This window comes from Triticum urartu, chromosome 2A (genome assembly GCF_056163025.1).
Source record: "Triticum urartu cultivar PI428250 chromosome 2A, HENAU_Tu73, whole genome shotgun sequence".
In the NCBI taxonomy this organism is placed as follows: Eukaryota; Viridiplantae; Streptophyta; class Magnoliopsida; order Poales; family Poaceae; genus Triticum; species Triticum urartu.
Window position 1 is genome coordinate 250,590,598 of NC_141874.1, and position 19,579 is coordinate 250,610,176.

Here is a 19,579-nt window from a genome sequence, read left to right on the forward strand (position 1 = left end):
TTTCTCATAAGCTTTCAACATGTATTATCTAATAACACGCCGGTTTATAGACATTTTTGATGATGCAGGATCCCGCGTTGCTCATCTTGGCTCAGATATGTGGCAAAGACTGAAAGCCGCCTATACACTTATAGAGTAGTTATATACCGGCATGCAACAGGTTATCTGCACAACTTCTTATAACAAACCGCCCCCAACCTTGATCAAGGAGACATTGGAAAGGCTGGCGATGTTGCCTGCATGGTTTGAAGAGCTAAAAAGATCAGCTGCCAGGGCGGGTGCCCTTACTGCGCTAACTCGGGCCAAAGCATGGATATCTAATCTTGATACAGTCGATTTTGCAAATGGCTACCCGAGCAAAAAGGAGGACGGGTTAGACTTTGATGCTGATGACCTCGGAGCCCTAACAATGGAAATGCGCTCATTGGCTAGCAAGTTGGCTGAAGAGACCAATCTTTCACATTATCAGTTGGTTTATGATGCCAACAACAAGAGAGTTAAAGCGCCAACTTATGATGTTCCAAATCTTATTCCTCCAATCCGTAAGCATACTTATGCCCCAGATGTCGACCCCTCCCCACTTATAAGTGATGAAGCTGTATTCAAAGCCTTAACTGGAGGCTGGCTGGGTAGAGAAGAGGAAGATGAACCGGCGCTGGATGACCCACAACCTTCAAGTCCACCCGGCCAAGATTCATAAACCGGAGGCTGGCTGAACATCTGATCTCTACAAGACTTGTTGAAACAATTATTCTTTTGGGCATCACACGCCTTGTAATAGGCCAGCTTAAACTCTTGATCTGCTATGCCATCGCACATATTTGCTTTGCATGACACTGCTATTCCGCAATGTTAAGATATGCCATGTATGCTTATGATGTTCGCAATTGGAACCTGTTTCTGCATACAATAGATTAAAAAAGTGTCCTAGCGGTTTACCGCTGGATGGGTTATATTGCACGATATAAAGCCATGGGAATCATAGTTATATAACCAAAACTGGACTGAATGATAACCATATAATTTAAAATATATCATACCTGTGATATTTGATCACACAGTTGGTTTACCAAGTGATAAGCACATTTCATATATATAATTTTGGCATACGATTATACCACTCGTTGGGTTATGCCCATCTATTCTTGCAAAGCTTAGTTGAATATTTGCATGAAAATCATATAATGAATCATTTACTAGTCATTGTGTTTCTTTTGCACAAAAGTGCGCAAAGGCACTATAAACTTCAAGACCCGGACTAGTGGCTAAGAGAACGAAGAGGAGGAGGAAGAATGGACTTGTGTGAGAAGAAACAAAGTAACCATGGGACTAACTAGAGAAGAGAGGGATCATCTTGAGAAGAAAGAATGGAAGCAGGAGGGCCAGAGTGAAAAACTGGCAGATCATAGGAGGAGGTCAAAATCCCTAGACGCCCTGATTCCCAAATCGGGCCTGGCAACACCTCTTCTTCCCCCATCTCCTTCTCCACCACCGGCCACCACCGCGGCCAGGCTGGCGTGGTGGGGCGCCTTCGCCACCCATCCATCTATCCATCACTAGCGCCCCTCACCACCAGCGCCCATCTCGCCTGTCGTACCCGCGCGCCTCCACCTACTACTGATTCTCCTTGCCGCTCCCTTCGCTTACCTCGCTGTTCTTCTTCTTCCCGACGTCCTCCCTGCTGCCCTTCTGCTTCTCCTCTGCTTTCCCTCTCCTAGCGCATCAACTTGCTGCTTCTTCTTCTTGCGCCGAGCTACCGCTGCTCCTTCTTCTCCTGTACCTGCTGCTGCTCTTCACCTTCTCTTGCCCCAAACTGCTGCTGCTCTCTCTCCAACGCCCCTGCTGCTCCTCCCTTCTCTCTGAACCTCCCTTCGCTGATCCTCCCTCTTGCTTCACCCCTGCTGCTCCTCCTCTCAACGTCTTGCTCCTTCCCTTCTCGGAAACCTCAAAACTGCTGCTGCTCCTTCTTTCCAAGCTCCGCTGCTGCTTTTTCCTTGTTGTGCCCTGCTGCACCTCCTCCTCTTATTCCTTACCTCCTCTGCCGCTGCTCTCTTTAGATCTCTCTCTCTCTCTCTCTCTCTCTCTCTCTGAATTTTCTATAAGCTAAGATGTGTAAAACTTTGTAAAATTCAGATTTTAAGAGTGTTGGCAATCTGTAGCTTGTTCTGTTTGGTACTTGTAATATATAATGCTTGACTAGTATTACTTTAGGCTGTGAGAAATAATTGTCATTGAAATCTTGCTCTGTGATTCAGTAACCTTCTAGTATTTGTGTGTGTTCACCTTTTGTACTAGTTAACTTTGTATGTGTTTGAACCCATCGAAATAACTAGTCCCTGTATTACCTATGTACCTGTGACATATATGCTTGTGATATAAACATTTTCCTGTGACATATATGCTTGTGATATATACCTGAATTTTCTGTCATATGCTTGCTAGATATATATGTCCATGTCTTTTGACTTCTCTTGTCATTGATGTTAGTATTTTAATTTCTCAAGCATTACGAAAACACCAAAAAGACAATGAGTAAAATCTGAATCTCCCTGTGCTCTTTGCTTTCTCTTTGTCGTCTACTTTGGTTAGTTTAGGTCTATATTTCCTCGCAATCATCATCTGAATTCTGTCACCTAGCTTTAGTCGAGCATCGTTTGCGTCGCCTAGTCCCTGTGGAGAACACGACACTCGCAGTTTGGCCGAAAAACCCCAATGTACTCACAATAGATCATTTTGGCGCCGTTGCCGGGGACTAGCGTCGAGTGACTGTGTTAGGCTATAGACTAGGTTTTTCTTCTTTTGCTAGTTTGTGCCATATATGTGATATATCTCTAACTCCTAACCCTTGTTCCAGTTTATTTCCTCTTTGTTTTATTTTACTTTTTTGTAGGTTAGAACCATTTTCTCGGTTATGGCTTACTATTCAGATCACCAGGCTTATGCGAGCAACACTACAAACATCACAGAAAGTATTCAAGACCTGATAAGTAAGGTTTCCCATCAATTAGATGATTTAGCTCGCCAGCGAGAAGTAGTTTTTGAGGATAGGCCTAGCTCTTACGATCCTTATTCTAGAGGCCATCGTTATGTTGCTCCTACCTGCCATATTTGTGGATTTCAGGGCCATTCGCCCACTGAATGTTAGCGTGGTTACTCTCATCCTCCATATTGTTTTAGCATGAGCTTCGCTCAGGAGCATAGCTCATACCAAAACAATTACTTACATGGGTGGCCTAAAAACCCAAATATGTCATATAGGAGCAACAACCCTGAGATCTCACTGTTTGCCTCTAGTTATCCAATACAGGGAGTTAGGTATGAAGAGGAGAGCAATAGCTATGCACCACAACAATTTTATTCACCTCCTACTCATATACCTCAACACCAGGAGATGTGTCCAATGGAGTTAAATGGTCCTGCACTTGGTTAACCAACAACTCCAGCACATGTTGAGCAATCTCATGCACAAGTGCCCACACAAGATGACTTTGATGATATAGACAAGCTCACATTGCTTAGCCTCGAGTTCACTTGGAGTGCTGAAGATGATCCAATTAGGCCGGTGATACTAGAGGAAATGAAGAAGATCAAGAGTGGAAAAGAGCTAGTGGAAGAAGTAAGGAAAATTGAGAGGAATATTAATGTCGGGTGCACTATCTCATCCCTCCTTGAGTTGAGTGTTGCCGGGATATCCCTTGAGGTGTGTGAGGTTTCAACACCGTCACATTCAGCTGAGTAAGATAGCGAGAGTCCATAGGAAGAGATACTTCAGATCCAAGAAGAAATACTTGAAGACAAGGAACAAGATGATCTAGAGCTGCAATTCCCAAGTGATCAAGATGAAGACAAAAGATCTACTACTCTTGAAGAAGTAAAAGAAGTTGCTGTAGATGAACTTGAAGAACCAGAAATTCATTTGCCTATTGTCATACAAGAGCGTGATGAGTCAGGTTTATCTAATCCTCTTAATGACATGTCTCCATATGATTTGTTTGCTACTACCTTGCATTGCATTATGCCATCACTTAAGGTAGATTTGAAAAACTATTTTCTTGGACTTGATCATACACACCTTGTTAGTGGCATTGCTCATATCTCTGTTCATGATACTTATGTTCCTGATGTTATACCCATGCTTAATGAAACGTGTGATTCTAATACTAGCATTGAGCTTACTGATTTGTACCATCCTAAACTTGTGCTTTATAGCTATGCTTATGTAATTGGGTACTCTATTGATGATTTAGAGGGCATTACTCCTATCACTCATATTATCTCTTTGGTTGAGTGCCTTTTCAGGTTTTTGCTTGTGCATGAAACAATACATGCTGACCGGGTCCGAGGTGACATTCCTTGGGACCCCGGTGGACTCGGAGCATGGTGATGACGAGAAGCAGGGGGCACACATGAAGAAGAGTGAAGCTGGAGCATGCACGAGGAAGCAAAGGACAAGAGTTGCAGCTTAGAGAGTGATCAAGCGAGTGCTACATGATCAAAGCCCGGTGAGCTGTTTCATGACCCTAATCTGAATATATCATCCATCGATCATGCTGAAATCATTTGATATTTGAGTTGCTTAAGCCATTTATTAAATGATATCCCACTGAATTTTATTTGACATATTGTGCTTGATGTGAACATGAGAACTGATTGTTGAATGCCTTGTAAACTAGTGATCTATACAATGATTGCTTTGCTGAAATTAGTGAGAACTATTAGTTTTGAGTGCTTACATCCCTAGTGCACTAGTAAACTTAATCATTTTCTGCATTTACCTTGATACGCCTAGATCACTATGTTCAGATGATGTATTTGTGCCAAGTGTGTTCCCATTGAGAGCAATCACTCACCACTATGGACTAGCATGCTATGTTCCCTGGATCGGTAGTATGTGAACCAGACCTGGATGAGTGATGATTCTTGTTCCCTTTTTGTATTCATTTGTTAAATTAGTAATAATGAATAAATAATTATCTGACCTTACCTAACAGTAGCATGTCATGTTCCCTGGATCGGTGGTTTGTGAAATCTGGTTGGATCGGATAGGAGTTAATTATATTAAAAAATGCTATAATTGTCGAACCAGGTGTATACCATGTTCTCGGGATCGGTGGTATGTTCCTTTGGGGAGGCAAACAAAAAAACTTATAATTGGTCGAGCCAGGTGTATACCATGTTCTCGGGATCGGTGGTATGTTCCTTCGGTGTGACTGATAATATATTATCATTACTTTCTTCAAATTTAATAAGTGGTTCAACCACAATGTTATATTTCTGCAAATAAGTGATTTAATTCAAGTTCCTTTTGTTCTCAGGATCATGCACTCTTTAGGAACCTTTGGCATAATCAACATTTGAACTTGCTAATCTTCTTGTATCATTGTAAAAGTTTAAAATGACCGATTCTACTAGTATCCTATTGCTTTGTAACACTCTTAACCATTGATTTTCACTAGCTATGTCCAAAGCATGCAATGTTTGGAGATCCACTTCACTGGTACATTCTCTAGTCAGCTCACTGTTCACCATCTAGCTCTTGTCATTTTCCTTTACTTGAGGACAAGTAAATATTTATGTGTGGGGGAACTTAAATATAAGAGATTGCCGGCTTAGAAACAAAGCCAGGCCGGGTTAATAAACACCGGATATTATCTTATCTCATACTGATGACTTATAGTCGAAAGCCAGGCTGGGTTAATAAACACCGGGTAGTTTCATGTATAAAGCATAAGGCATCACAGCCCTCATTGGCTTTTTAACCATATATTACTATGTCGCATGAGAAAAACCTCAAAAATTGTTCAAATCAAACAACAACGACAAATCAAGGCTTTCATAGGCGGTCAGGCCTAAAACGCAAGTGCTTTCACGGGCTGCACAACCACTGTGTTAAACCTTTATACAAACCTTATAAGCTAGACCTCACACAACCAATCTTCGTTTTAACTTTGACAAGTTCAGGGTCTGTATAGGATTGACTTGTCAAAAGTACAACAGGTCGTTCCAGGTTTACCTGGGCGGAGTGGGAGACTTAAAAAGGAAGGATAACCCAGGGTTTTAGGTTAATACACCTGGCTTTTAAGCCTATTACAAGGGTTATAAAAACTCTTGTTCTTTAGAACAGAGAGCTTTAACAGGGATGCCGGTTTATTATATTGATCATAATATATACATTGTCAAAAATATGTACATCAGAAGAGCCAGTGACTCAAGTATAGTAAGGCCGAAGATGAGCAATGTGCCATGGCCAGTGGGTCTTCTCCTCTGACTTGCGTGAGTTTTGTGCTCTCGAGCATCGATAAGGTAGTAGGACCCATTGTTGAGATTCTTACCGATCACAAAAGGTCCTTCCCAAGGTGGGATAACTTGTGCATACCAGTTTGATCCTGGATAAGCCGGAGCACCAGATCACCTTCTTGGAAAGTTCTGGTTTTAACCCGGCGGCTGTAGTAACGACGCAGATCTTGCTGATAAATCGCCGAATGAGCTGCTGCGATGTCACGCTCCTCATTCAATAGGTCAAGTGCCTCCTGACGTGCTTTTTCATTGTCAGCTTCAACATAAGTCGTCACACGAGGCGAGTCATGACGAATGTCACTAGGGAGAACCGCCTCTGCACCGTAAACCATGAAGAAAGGCATGTAACCCATAGATCTATTGGGGTGGTATTAATGCTCCATAACACGGAAGGTAACTCCTCTACCCAACAACCCGGCGTCCTCTGCAGGGGAACCATAAGACGGGGCTTGATCCTCTCAGGATCTCTTGATTGGCTCTCTCAGTTTGACCATTAGATTGAGGGCGAGCCACTAACGACATGTCAAGTCGGATGTGCTCACGTTGACAAAATTCTTTCATAGCACCCTTGGACATATTAGTGCCATTATCAGTTATGATACTGTGGGGAAAGCCAAAACGAAAAATCACCTTTTTGATGAACTGAACCGTCGTTGCCGCGTCACATTTACTGACCGGCTTGGCCTCAACCCACTTTGTAAATTTGTCAACCGCCACCAGGAGATGTGTCCTTTTGTCCTTGGATCTTTTGAAAGGTCCAACCATATCAAACCCCCAAACTACAAACAGCCAAGTAATTGGAATCATCCTTAATTCTTGAGCCGGCACATGGGCTCGTCGTGAAATTTTCTGACATTCATCATACCTACTGACCAAGTCTTTAGCATCAGCATGAGCCGTTAACCAATAAAACCCATGACGAAAATTTTTAGCCACGAGAGACTTTGAACCGGCATGATGACCACAGTCTCCTTCATGAATCTCGCGCAGGATCTCACGACCCTTTTATGGAGAAACACATCATTAAAAAGGACCCTGTAACACTGCGGTGATGCAGCTCTCCATTAACAATTGTCATTGACTTAGAACGCCGGGTTATCTGCCTCGCTAAGGTTTCATCCTCAGGTAACTCGCCCCCGGTCATATAAGCCAAATAAGGGACTGTCCAATCAGGAATTACATGAAGAGCTGCCACCAACTGAGCTTCCGGGTTAGGAATAGCCAAATCCTCCTTTGTAGGTAACTTGACCAACAGGTTATGCAAAACGTCAAGAAAGACATTAGGAGGCACCGATTTACATTGAGAACCCAACCGACTTCGGGCATCGGCCGCTTCATTTTTTCTCTGATCAACATGCTCAACTTGATAACCCTTGAAGTGACCAGCAATGACGTCCACTTCTCGTCGATAAGCCGCCATGAGTGGATCCTTAGAATCCCAAGTACCAAAGACTTGTTGAGCCACCAAATCTGAGTCACCAAAGCACCTAACCCGGCCTAAGTTCATCTCCTTAGCCGTCCGAAGACCGTGGAGAAAGGCCTCATATTCAGCTGCATTGTTAGTGCAAGGGAACATCAAACGGAGAACATAACAAAATTTATCACCTCGAGGGGAAGCGAGCACAACTCGAGCCCCCGAGCCCTCCAATTGCCTGGATGCATCAAGTGAATAGTCCAATACGTGTTATCTGGCTTTTCCTCAGGCATCTGTAGCTCTGTCAAGTCATTGATGAAATCCACCAGCGCCTGAGATTTGATGGCCGTGCGAGGCATATATTTCAATCCATGAGGACCAAGCTCAATGGCCCACTTGGCTATCCGATCTGTAGCTTCTATATTCTGAATAATATCTATCCCCTAAAGGAGCAGAACTAACCATAGTGATGGGATGACCCAAAAAATATTGCTTAAGTTTCCGACTGGCCATGAACACCCCATATACAAGTTTCTGCCAGTGCAAATATCTCTGTTTGGACTCAATGAGCACCTCGCTGATGTAGTAAACCGGACTTTGAGCCGGATATTCTTTGCCTGCCTCCTTCCGTTCCACCACAATAGCCACACTGACAGCCCGAGCATTGGTAGCCACGTATAACAACAATGGCTCTTTATCAACGGGAGCAGCCAGAATAGGTGGCTCAGCCAGCTGCTTCTTCAAGTACTCAAACGCTGCATTAGCGGCATCACTGCAGACAAAATTATCCGTCTTTTTCATCATCTGATACAGAGGGATATCCTTCTTTCCCAACCAGCTTATGAAATGGCTTAATGCCGCAATACGACCCGCCAGACGTTGCACATCATTGACACACACTGGTTTAGCCAGAGAAGTGATGGCTTTGATCTTCTCTAGATTAGCTTCAATGACCCTGTTAGACACCAGAAAGCCCAAGAGCTTGCCTGCCGGCACACCAAAAACATACTTGGCCGGGTTAATCATCATTTTATAAACTCAGAGATTATCAAACGTTTCCTTCAAATTGTCTATCAATGTCTCCTTTCTGGATTTCACCACAATATCATCCAGATAAGCATGAACATTGCGCCCAATCTGATTATGAAGACAATTCTGCATGCATCTCTGGTAAGTCGCTTGGGCACTCTTGAGCCCAAAAGGCATAGACACATAGCAGAAGGCCCCAAAGGGAGTTATAAAAGTTGTCTTCTCCTGGTCCTTAACTGCCATCTTGATCTGATGATAACCAGAATAAGCATTCAAAAAACTCAAACTCTCACAACCCGCTGTAGCATCAAAAATCTGATCAATACGAGGGAGAGCAAAAGGATTAGCCAGACAAGCCTTGTTTAAATCTGTGTTGTCCACACACATACGCCAATTGCCATTCTTCTTAAGTACCAACACCGGGTTAGCCAACAACTCGGGATGAAAAACCTCAACAATAAACCCAGCCGCCAAGAGCCGGGCTACCTCTTCACCAATGGCCTTACGCCTCTCTTCGTTTAAGCGACGAAGAAATTGCTTGACCGGTTTAAACTTGGGATCAATATTAAGAGTGTGCTCAGCGAGTTCCCTCGGTACACCTGGCATGTCAAAAGGTTTCCATGCAAAGATGTCCCGGTTCTCACGGATGAACTCGATGAGTGCGCTTTCCTATTTCGGATCCAGATTAGCACTGATGTTGAACTGCTTGGATGAATCGCCAGGAACAAAATTAACTATCTTGGTATCATCTGTAGATTTAAACTTCAAGAGCGGATCATGCTATGTAGTTGGGTTTTTCAAAGATGTCATATCCGCCGGATCAACATTGTCCTTATAAAATTTTAACTCCTCCATTACACACACTGACCCAGCATAAGCCACATCACCTTCTTTGCATTCCAAAGCTATCTTTCGGCTCCCATGTATTATAATGGTCCCCTTGTAACCCGGCATCTTGAGCTGCAGATAAATATAACAAGGCCGCGCCATGAACTTGGCATAAGCCAGCCGTCCAAACAGAGCGTGATACGGGCTATGAATCTTGACTACTTCAAAGGTCAATGTCTCTGACCTAGGGTCATGATAATCTCCAAAAGCCAATTCCAGAGCTATCTTACCAACTAGGTACGCCGACTTACCAGGCACCACGCCATGGAAAACAGTGTTCGACGGTTTAAGATTTTTATACGTCAAGCCCATGCGACGGAAAGTTTCATAATAAAGGATATTGATGTTGCTCCCTCTGTCCATGAGTACCTTGGTAAACTTGTACCCTCCGACCTGGGGTGCGACCACCAATGCCAGGTGACCCGGATTATCAACCCCGGGTGGGTGATCTTGCCGACTCCACACAATGGGTTGCTCAGACCACCGGAAGTAACGGGGAACTGCCGGTTCAACAGCGTTCATCGCCCTCTTATGAAGCTTCTGATCTCGTTTTCATAAGCTTGTGGTGAAGACGTGGTACTGCCCACTATTTAACTGCTTTGGGTTACTCTTATATCCAGATTGCTGCTGCTGATTCCCCTGACCTAACTGTTTATGGTAGCCACCCTGATTGCCTTGATTACCTTGGAACCCAGAGCTAGAACCGCCACCGCCATCACCCGGTCCATGAGAGCCGGATCCTGAGCCCCCATGCAGCCCATGATTGTCTTGAAAAAGATTGGAATTCTTGTACTCCTTCATAATGAAGCAATCCTTCCAGAGGTGGCCAGACGACCTTTCTCGTGTACCATGCCTTGGGCAAGGCTGATTCAACATCTTCTCAAGGTTAAAGCCTGATCCTCCTATCTGTGCGGGCGGTTTACCTTTAAGACCCTGGCCATTATTCTGTGTGTTGGTGTTAACCACAAAGTCCAAACTATTATTAGATTTGCGCTTATCGTTACCTCCCTGATTTGCCGGGTTATGCTGCTGCCCTCTGGTGCTGCTGCTCTTCTTTCCCTTTTCCGGCTTTCTCATCATTAGACTTGGGGTCCTTGGTACCATCAGAGTCAGTGTACTTAACCAGAGCCGCCATGAGTGTCCCCTTGTCGTTGCAGTTGCGTTTGAGCCATCCCAATTTATGCTTTCAGGGGCGTGAAACGACAATTGCTTTCCAACATTAAGACTGCTAAATCAGCAGTGATGCGATTCGACGAGTGCAGGATTGTTGATACCCGGCGTACTCAATGAGTTGTTGACTCACCCTCTTCTTGGACATAGGAGGCTAAATCCACAACTGACATGGGCTGCTTGCATGTATCCTTGAAATTCTGGATAAACCGGGCTTTTAACTCGGCCCATGACCGATGGAATTGGCAGGGAGCCCTTTCAACCAAGTGCGGGCCGTTCCCTCCAACATTAGGGGGAAATATTTAGCACACGCAGCATTGCTAACATCTAGCAATTCCATGGCCATCTCATAACTCTCAATCCATGCTTTAGAAGGTAAATCGGCCATATAGTTAGGCACCTTGTGAGGACCCTTGAAATCCTTGGGCAGACGCTCATTACGTAGAGCCGGCAATAAACATGGCACACCCAAATTCCTGAAGTTACACTTGGCTCCACTGGAGTTGTCAGACGAACCAGAGAAGGTTGACGGGCCGCATATTGCACTGCTAGCTCGGCCTCTCGGCCTGCTCTACCTTGATCCACCACATTCTAAGCATCAGCGCCACCGCCCGCGGGTTATGTCCGTGGGGCGGGTTATGGTTCTGCCCACTTCTTGACACAGCCGGTTCATCGATATGCCTGTGGAACTTCAACTTGGGCGAGGGGTGGAATGAATCCTGTCACGACTGTAAGAATAAGCCTGATGCTGAACCAGTGCGGTTTGAAGGAGCTTCTAGCCCTCCGTGTTTCAACTGCCTTCAGAGACTCGCCTTCAACCGGGAGAGCCGTCAATCATGACGCCGCAGCGATCATGTTATCCAAAGGGTTAGAGTAATGACCCGGTGGCATCGGCACATGCTGCGGCGGGTTATTCTTCTGACGAGGCGGGTCCGTTGTGCACGGCTGAACCGGCGTACCCGTCCCAGGTGCTTCACCCTGGTTTACAACTGCCGGGTTACTGGTTCCTGCTCCTGGCATGTTAAAGAGATTTCTAGCCTCGTAAACTGAGGGCAGACGAGTCTGATATCTCCTCGTGATGACTTCGTTTGAAGCGTTCTGATCTAGCATGAACCGGTAAGACCCCGACTGAATCCGCTGTGCCTGAGCATCCAAAACAGCCCGCTCTTCGGCCATCCTAGTGTTTTCTGCGGTCAGCTCCTCCTTGGCCTATGCTATCTCATCACGCAATTCTGCGACCGCCGCATTATGCTGATCCTGATCCGCCGGGTTAACCACTGCTGTTAATAATGCTGTCAGCTTAACCAGTAAGTCAGTTAAGACCTGGGCCGATGGGCACACAAGGCCTCTTGCCCCGGCAGCCGTTGCCGCTGCTGACCCGGAAATCAACTCTGCTGCAGTCGACGAGTGCTGCACGGGCTGTGTACCAGCCATGAAGATTGCGACCCGGTTCGGCGGCTCGCAGGGGTCCGGAATACTGTCGCCATCGGAACATCCCCCAAGCCGGCCATCTTGCAGTTGATACTATGACTCGGTCTCACCGGTGGACGACTCACCATCAGAGTAAACGACCATCTCACCACTAGATGCTGACCTATCCTCAGATTCCGCTCCATGGATAAATCCCATGAAGGCACGATTCATGGCAGGCCGAACCCAGGCGGGTCTCGCATGCTGAGCCGTCTCGATGATGTTAGTGCAAATGTCCGGCTCAGGGCCCGGTTCACCGATCTTGTCGATTAAGACGTGAATTCCGCCAAAGGGGACCCGGTACCCGTACTCAATTGAGCCGGCCTCGGGGCCCCCACCTGCGTCGTCCATGTAGAGCTTGCCGCGAGGACTCTTGGTCATCCGGCCTACGGCGTATCCCTTGATCCCTTCGAAGTTGCCCTCTACGAACTTGAAACCATCGTGCGATAGCCCCACAGTGGGCGCCAACTATCGTGGAATTGTCACGGCAGATGTCCTAGTGTGAGGTATTAACCATGGATCCATCGTGACTAGGTTAGCTTACAGGGGTTAAACGGGACAAAGGACACATGGAGTTTATACTAGTTTGGCCCCTTGCGGTGAAGGTAAAGGCCTAATCCAGTTTGAGGTTGGTATTGCGAGGGTTTCGATAACCAGGGAGCGAATACGCTTAACCTGGCTCTCGATCTGTTGTTTCCTGTCCCTAAACCGCCGCCGGGTCGTCCCTTTATATACATAGGTTGACACCCGACGGTTCACAGAGTCCCGGGTGACTCATAAACGTGTCCGGCTCGGTATCTACTCTTTCCTATATTACAATACAAGTCATACACCTATGGAGGTTTACATTTATGGGCCCCAACCCGCCTTTTGGCTTTGGGCTTTCTTATTAAGTCTCCTTCGCGAGTCGCCATCTTCTGTGTCTTCATGGGCTTCAATACTGGTAAACCATCATGAGCATAACCCGGCCCCTCATGGGCGATTTATACTCAATAGTTATATCCCCAATATATTGCCATGCAGCTTCCATCGTCATCATATACATGACTTGAGGATTAATTGTCATATTGCTTTGCATGATCGTAAGATAGCTAGCATGATGTTTTCATGTCTTGTCCGTTTTTATGTCATTGCTACGCTAGATCATTTCACATCCCGGTACACCACCGGAGGCATTCATATAGAGTCATATCTTTGTTCTAGATATTGAGTTGTAAGTAAATAAAAGTGTGATGATCATCATTATTATAACATTGTACCATGTGTGGTTATCAAAATAAAAGTGGCCAAAGAACCCCCCCCCCCCCAAAAAAAAGAGAGAGAGGCCAAAGAAGCCTAAAAAAGAGAAAAAAATAAAAAAATGAGAGAAAAGAGAGAAGGGACAATGTTACTATCCTTTTACCACACTTGTGCTTCAGAGTAGCACCATGTTCTTCATATAGAGTCTCTTGAGTTATCACTTTCATATACTAGTGGGAATTTTCATTATAGAACTTGGCTTGTATATTCCAACGATGGGGTTCCTCAAATGCCCTAGGTCATCATGAGCAAGCAAGTAGGATGCACACCCACTTAGTTTCAGTTTGAGCTTTCATACACTTATAGCTCTAGTGCATCCATTGCATGGCAATTGCTACTTCTCGCATTGACATCAATTGATGGGCATATCCATAGCCCGTTGATTAGCCGCGTTTATCTGAGATTTTCTCCCTTTTTTGTCTTCTCCACACAACCTCCACCATCATAATCTATTCCACCTATTGTGCTATATCCATGGCTTACGCTCATGTATTGTGTGAAAGTTGAAAAGGTTTGAGAACATCAAAAGTATGAAACAATTGCTTGGCTTGTCATCAGGGTTGTGCATGATTTGAATATTTTGTGTGGTGAGGATGGAGCATAGCCAGACCATATGATTTTGTAGGGATAACTTTCCTTGGCCATGTTATTTTGAACAGACATGATTGCTTTATTAGTATGCTTGGAGTATTATTGTCTTAATGTCAAATTATAGACTATTGCTTTGAATCACTCGTGTCTCAATATTCATGCCATGATTAGATTACATGATCAAGATTATCCTAGGTAGCATTCCACATCAAAACTTATCTTTTTTATCATTTACCTACTCCAGGACGAGGAAGAATTAAGCTTGGGGATGCTGATACGTCTCCATCGTATCTATAATTTTTTATTGTTCCATGCCAATATTATACAACTTTCATATACTTTTGGAAACTTTTTATACTATTTTTGGTGACTAACATATTAATCCAGTGCCTAGTGTCAGTTTCTGTTTGTTGCATGTTTTTTGTTTTGCAGAAACTCTATTTCAAACAGAGTCCAAACGGGATAAAAACTAACGGAGATTTTTTTGGAATATATGTGATTTTTGGGAAGAAGAATCAACGCGAGACGATGCCCGAGGTGGCCACCAGGTAGGGGGGCGCCCCTAGCCCTTGTGGCCAACCCGTAAGGTGGTTGGTGCCCTTCTTTTGCCGCAAGAAAGCCAATATCTGGATACAAATCGTGTTAAAATCTCAGCCCAATTGGAGTTATAGATCTAGGGAGAAGATAAAGGAAGAAGAAGAAGAAGGGGGGCCCTCTCCCCCTCTGTCCCGGTGGCGCCGAAACGCCGCCCGGGCCATCATCATGCAACGACGATCTACACCAACACCTCCGTCCTCTTCACCAACATCTTCATCACCTTCCCCCATCTATCTATAGCGGTCCACTCTCCTGTAACCCGCTGTACCCTTAACTTGAACATGGTGCTTTATGCTTCATATTATTATCCAATGATGTGTTGCCATCCTATGATGTTTGAGTAGATTTTCATTATCCTATCGGTAATTGGTGAATTGCTATGATTGGTTTTAATTTGCTTGTGGTTATGTTGTTGTCCTTTGGTGCCCATCATATGAGAGCGCGTGTGGATCACACCATAGGGTTAGTTGTATGTTGATAGGAATATGTATTGGAGGGCAAGAATGACAGAAGCTTCAACCTAGCATAGAAATTGAAGCATACGAGACTGAAGGGGGACCAATGTATATTAACGCTATGGTTGGGTTTTACCATAATGGACGTTAGTAGTTGCAGATGCTTGCTAATAGTTCCAATCATAAGTGCATAGAATTGCAAGTCAGGAATGACATGCTAGCAGTAGCCTCTCCCACATAAAACGTGCTATCGGTCTAGTAGAGTAGTCAATTGCTTAGTGACAATTTCGCAACTCCTACCACCACTTTTCCACACTCGCTATACTAACTTTATTGCTTCTTTACCTAAAACAGCCCCTAGTTTTTATGAACGTGCTCTTTATATTCTTTCAAACCTATCCCGTTACACCTGCATAGTACTTCTAGTTTCATACTTGTTCTAGGTAAAGCGAACGTTAAGTGTGTGTAGAGTTGTATCGGTGGTCGATGGAACTTGAGGGAATATTTGTTCTACCTTTAGCTCCTCGTTGGGCTAAAGAGGCTACAATTGATACCCTATACTTGTGGGTTATCACATCTCACGGACAAGTATGGCCCACCGCCTGCAAGCCGTACCGACAGCCCGTTGTGGGAGCATGGCTTCCTCTGCCATGATGATGTCATGGGCGTTGTGGCAATAGTGCTGCACCAGGCGAGGGATACCCGCCTGGTATGCTGCACTGTGGTCGAGCTCAGCCCTGGAATCGGGGGTGATAGGCGGCACTGTAGCCACGCCCCGTCTCGTCGCTGTAATGAGGTGCTAACTTTGAGGGAGTGAGGGGCCGCCTGCTGCGAGTTGGCCAACCTCGTTGCCGCCTTCTGGGCTCCACCGCCTTCTAGCAGCGGGACACTAGGACCAGCCGGCCCCAAGAAGTTGGTCCTTTGTCTTTGATGCTTGAGGGGCGCAGCCAGCCCCGATGTCTTGAAATACCAGGGGAGGCCGATGAGGCTACCCGTGGTCATTTACTCCAATAGTAGTCCTCGAAGCTGGTGGGGCGCTGCGGCTGGAAAGGCGAGAAGCCTCAACAGCTTCCTAGTTCGAGTAATTTGGTAGTGTTGCGTCGTCCGTCTTCTGAAACACCGAGTGCTAGGAGCCGGCCGTGGCCAGGCAGGCCGCCTGGTGGTTTTGAAACATCATGGCGGGGGCCGGGTGGTTCGGTAGCCGGATGTCAGGCTTGCCACCCGTAGCTAGCTCGCCACATGGCGTCAGGAGGCCAGGCCGGCCAGCCAGTGCACGCGCGTGACAGGACGTCACCGTAGGCTGGGGCCCGCCCCTATAGGGCCACGGCACGAGCACAGATCCACTGTGGCCGAGGCAGACGGTTGAGCTTATGGGAGCAGTTAATACACGCCATTACGGTGCTGGAAACGTGGGATCGTGGGGGTAGTGGGCGCAGTTAATACCACGACCCCCCATGTTCTCACCCCCTCGGCTCCGCCGCCCGGGAATATAAATAGGGGAGGGGGGGCGGCTGACGCATGCGTGCCCTCCTCTCCTTCTGCCCTTGCCATTTTCCTTCTTCTCCTCTCTTCCGCCGTAGTGCCCCTTCCTCTTGCCGAAGTGTTGCCGCAGCCCATTGTCGCTGGGCCTCTTCTCGCTGTGGCTTCCTTGCTCCGCCGCGGTTTCGCCCGTTCGTCACCGCGCCGCGCCTCCGTCAAGCACTGAAGTCCATGATGAGGGAGTCCTGGACTAAGGGGTACTCGGGCGTCCGGCCTATTATCCATGGGCCGGACTGATGGGCTGTGAAGACATGAAGGCCGGAGACTACACCGTGTCCGGATTGGACTCTACTTGGCATGGAAGGCAAGCTTGGCGACCGAAGATTCATTCTTATGTAACCGACTCCATGTAAACCCTAGACCTCCTCGGTGTCTATATAAAACGAAGGGGGTAGTCCAGAAAGGACACCACATATACTCATTAATGTATTCACATAGGCTAGGCTTCTAGGGTTTAGCCATTACGATGTCGTGGTAGATCAACTCTTGTAATACTCATATTCATCAAGATCAATCAAGAAGGAACCATCAATCCTAGACGCACAGTTCGGGACCCCCTACCCGAGCTCCGCCGGTTTTGACACCGACATTGGTGCTTTCATTGAGAGTTCCACTATGTCGTTGATGAAAGGCTCGATGGCTCGCCTTGTCACTAAAGTCAACATTACCGCGCAGGTAGTTTTAGCCTCGAGCCAAAACCTCCGGCTGTGCGACTTTACTATGACCGCCTGTTCGGCCACGGAGCCGACGGTGACCTCTCGGGCCATCGAAAATCCCCTTCGCATCAACTCTGAGCACTCCAAGCATATTGATCCGGTTGAGTTTTCGTCCTTAAATGAGCTCCTAGATCGCATCGCCGCTTTGGGAATCGTCACAAATTATGATCAGATCAGGCCTAAAACTGATATGGGAGAAACCTAAACTCCACCGGTCACCCACCAGATCGCGGCAGTCCTGGAGCAGGACGACGAGTCTTCTTCTATATTGAAGATGGACTATGTTCGGGTCGCCGTTCCTGAAGAGACAGATACTCACCCGCGAAAGGACGCAACCAGCCCTCCGAACATAGCATCAGACGACGGTTCCAAACAATCAGAAGTTATTCCGGAACCCGCACTGTCTAGTCTGGAAGATCGTTGGACTCCGGACAACCGGTTAGGTCGGGGTTCGGATTTAATTCCACCCACCCACCCGGACATAGAGGCTCTCATGAGCATAAAACAGTAATCTCAGGAGAAGGTCCACCACTTTTGGGCAAGATTCGTCCTTCTCAAGGACAAGGTAAGAGATTGCCGTGACGAGGACGCAATATCAGCGTTCTGCAAAAATTGTGCAGACAAAGGAATCCTCAACGCCATCAATCGATGCCGCGTACTAAAATTTGCTGACTTAGCAACCATCGTACAAAAGTACTGCGCGATGAAAAGCACCTGGGAAACTCGGGAAGCTCGCTGGGAACCACCAGCCCAAACCCAACTTCCCCTACAGGAGAAAAGGGCGTACCCTTGGGGCACGCCTAGTCCAACAGTCAAAAAACACAATGCCACTATACGACACGACACCGTTCTGGAAGGGTGGCTCGATGGCCCATGCAAAATACATACAACAACAGATACCGTGGCAATACACAGTCTTAGAGCATGTTGGATACTACGACAGGTAGCCAAGAGCAGCGAGGACATCCTTATCAAGGACGCCCCAGAACAACACCCCCTAGAAGACGACGACTCAAGAGTACTGATAGTATTCAAGACATTTGCTTCAAATAACAAGCGCAAAAGAGCAATTCGCGAGCTCAACGAAGTCTGCCAAATCGATGTAATAAACCCATGGAACGACACGGCTATTACATTCAATGCCGGTGACGAACCAAGGTATAGAACAGTACGAGCACCACGCCACAGCTCGGTCCCTTGTTAGCAAGGCCTTCCGTACAGGGTTTTATTGGCCGACAGCCCGAGCGGATGCACATGACCTTGTCCAATGTTGTGTCAGATGCCAACTCTTTGCCAATCAAAGCCATACGCCCCCACTGCCCTACAAACAATCCCCATAACTTGGCCTTTTGCGGTCTGGGGACTCGACATGGTTGGACCCCTTAAAGGGGGAAGCCATAAGAAAAAATATCTGCTGGTTATGGTGGACAAATTCACTAAGTGGATAGAGGCTAAACCGGTCAAAACGGCTGAGTCCGGCCCGGTGATAGACTTCATATACGATGTTATGCACTGTTATGGTGTCCCACACGACATCATCAATGACAACAACTCCAATTTCACAGCCGACGAGGTAAAAATCTGGTGTACTAATCTGGGTATTAAACCAGATTACGCCTCCGTCTACCACCCACAAATCATTGGTCAAGTCGAACGCGCCAACGGTCTTATTATGAGCGGCATCAAGCCCAGACTAGTGTGTTCTTTGAAAGATTCAGACAAGCACTGGGTTGAGGAGCTCGACTCCGTACTCTGGGGGCTGCGGACCACACCCAACCGTACTACCTGGTACACACCTTTCTTCATGGTGTATGGTGCAGAGGCTGTATTGCCTTGCGATATTATTCACGACTCACCTAGAGTGTGTATGTATGAAGAGAGAGAAGCCGAGCTTGATCGGCAGGACAGCCTAGATGCCTTGGAGGAGGAACGCGATGTCGCAAAAGCTCGTGCAGCAGTTAACCAACAGCGGGCTCGAAGATATCAAAGCAGAGAAGTACGGGCCAAGACTTACAACATTGGCGAACTTGTTCTACGGCTCCCGGAGAAGAAAAAGGACAAACTCAAGCCCAAATGGGAGGGTCCCTTCATAATTGATGAAGTTCTCACTGGAG

At 46.4% G+C, this 19,579-nt stretch overlaps 1 pseudogene across 1 annotated transcript; it reads left to right on the forward strand.

Annotated features, from left to right (window-relative positions):
• The first annotated feature begins 1,393 nt into the window (after positions 1 to 1,393).
• Positions 1,394 to 15,113, forward strand: LOC125537120 (uncharacterized; annotated as a pseudogene). The gene is made up of 2 exons (XR_015616195.1): positions 1,394 to 5,191; positions 5,316 to 15,113. The product of XR_015616195.1 is annotated as an uncharacterized LOC125537120 (transcript).
• Positions 15,114 to 19,579: the final 4,466 nt, after the last annotated feature.